The sequence below is a fragment of the Diplotaxodon limnothrissa genome, linkage group LG13 (genome assembly GCF_057381915.1).
Source record: "Diplotaxodon limnothrissa isolate DT_005_m linkage group LG13, D_limnothrissa_male_GT1.1, whole genome shotgun sequence".
NCBI classification, from domain to species: Eukaryota; Metazoa; Chordata; class Actinopteri; order Cichliformes; family Cichlidae; genus Diplotaxodon; species Diplotaxodon limnothrissa.
In genome coordinates this window covers 32,376,222-32,378,721 of record NC_140608.1, presented here as the reverse complement: position 1 = coordinate 32,378,721, position 2,500 = coordinate 32,376,222, and positions in this window count along the sequence as shown.

Genomic DNA, 2,500 nt, shown 5'->3' with positions numbered 1-2,500 from the left:
AGGCCGACTCACTGCCTCGGCTAAATGGAGAGGCAATTTCAGCAGGGCCAGGGCACAGGCATGGACCTTTTTCAGCTGTAAGGGAGGCAAGAGCAAGGTGTGATGTAGGTCCCCGGGGCCTGCTGGAGGTCCAGGTCCATGCCCGATGTGAGTAGCAGCAGGGCCAGCGCGCCCAGGAGCACATCTTTTTCGACCGTAAAGGGAGACAGGAGGCCGACTCACTGCCTCGGCTAAATGGAGAGGCAATTTCAGCAGGGCCAGGGCACAGGCATGGACCTTTTTCAGCTGTAAGGGAGGCAAGAGCAAGGTGTGATGTAGGTCCCCGGGGCCTGCTGGAGGTCCAGGTCCATGCCCGATGTGAGTAGCAGCAGGGCCAGCGCGCCCAGGAGCACATCTTTTTCGACCGTAAAGGGAGACAGGAGGCCGACTCACTGCCTCGGCTAAATGGAGAGGGAATTTCAGCAGGGCCAGGGCACAGGCATGGACCTTTTTCAGCTGTAAGGGAGGCAAGAGCAAGGTGTGATGTAGGTCCCCGGGGCCTGCTGGAGGTCCAGGTCCATGCCCGATGTGAGTAGCAGCAGGGCCAGCGCGCCCAGGAGCACATCTTTTTCGACCGTAAAGGGAGACAGGAGGCCGACTCACTGCCTCGGCTAAATGGAGAGGGAATTTCAGAAGGGCCAGGGCACAGGCATGGACCTTTTTCAGCTGCAAGGGAGGGAAGAGCAATGTGCGATGTAGGTCCCCGGGGCCTGCTGGAGGTCCAGGTCCATGCCCGATGTGAGTAGCAGCAGGAGTGGTGTGTGTGTGTGGCAAAGTGCTACTGAGCGGTGTACCAGGGGCACGGCGAAAAGTTGTTGTACCATAGGCACGAGAAAAGTTGTTGTACCATAGGCACGAGAAAAGCTGTCGTACCAGGGGCACGGAGGAAAGTTGTTGTACCATAGGCACGAGAAAAGTTGTCGTACCATAGGCACGAGGAGAGTTTGTGTGGCAAAGTGCTACTGAGCGGTGTACCAGGGGCACGGCGAAAAGTTGTTGTACCATAGGCACGAGAAAAGTTGTCGTACCATAGGCACGAGAAAAGTTGTCGTACCATAGGCACGAGGAGTGTGTGCGTGGCAAAGTGCTACTGAGCGGTGTACCAGGGGCACGGCGAAAAGTTGTTGTACCATAGGCACGAGAAAAGTTGTTGTACCATAGGCACGAGAAAAGCTGTCGTACCAGGGGCACGGAGGAAAGTTGTCGTACCATAGGCACGAGGAGTGTGTGTGTGGCAAAGTGCTACTGAGCGGTGTACCAGGGGCACGGCGAAAAGTTGTTGTACCATAGGCACGAGAAAAGTTGTCGTACCATAGGCACGAGAAAAGTTGTCGTACCATAGGCACGAGGAGTGTGTGTGTGGCAAAGTGCTACTGAGCGGTGTACCAGGGGCACGGCGAAAAGTTGTTGTACCATAGGCACGAGAAAAGCTGTCGTACCAGGGGCACGAGAAAAGCTGTCGTACCAGGGGCACGGAGGAAAGTTGTTGTACCATAGGCACGAGAAAAGTTGTCGTACCATAGGCACGAGGAGAGTTTGTGTGGCAAAGTGCTACTGAGCGGTGTACCAGGGGCACGGCGAAAAGTTGTTGTACCATAGGCACGAGAAAAGTTGTTGTACCATAGGCACGAGAAAAGCTGTCGTACCAGGGGCACGAGAAAAGCTGTCGTACCAGGGGCACGAGAAAAGTTGTTGTACCATAGGCACGAGAAAAGTTGTCGTACCATAGGCACAAGCAGTGCGTGCGTGCGTGCGTGCGTGCGTGCGTGTGTGTGTGCGGCAGTTCTTCTGCGCAGTGTACCAGGGGCACATTTCAATGTGCTTTCTGGAGTACCAGGGGCACGAGGATTTTGCCAGTGGTGTTCTGCTTTGTTAGTGGGAGGGGGCTTAAGTGTGGGTCCCCGGGGCCTGCTGGAGGTCCAGGTCCATGCTAGATACGTGGTACAGGGTAACTGCAGGAGGGGGGGGGGGGTAATGTGGGTTCACGGGGCCTGCTGGAGGTCAAGGTCCATGCTGGATATGCGCTGGAGCGTAACTGCAAGAAAGGAAAGCTAGTGGGGGAGTAGAGCAGGGGAGTATGTGGGTCCCCAGGGCCTGCTGGAGGTCCAGGTCCATGCTAGATATGTGGCACAGGGTAACTGCAGGAGGGGGGGGGGGGGGGGGGGGTAATGTGGGTTCACGGGGCCTGCTGGAGGTCAAGGTCCATGCTGGATATGCGTTGGAGCGTAACTGCAAGAAAGGAAAGCTAGTGGGGGAGTAGAGCAGGGGAGTATGTGGGTCCCCAGGGCCTGCTGGAGGTCCAGGTCCATGCTAGATATGTGGCACAGGGTAACTGCAGGGGGGGGGTAATGTGGGTCCACGGGGCCTGCTGGAGGTCCAGGTCCATGCTAGATATGTGGCACAGGGTAACTGCAGGGGGGGGGGGGGGGGGGGGTATTGTGGGTCCACGGGGCCTGCTGGA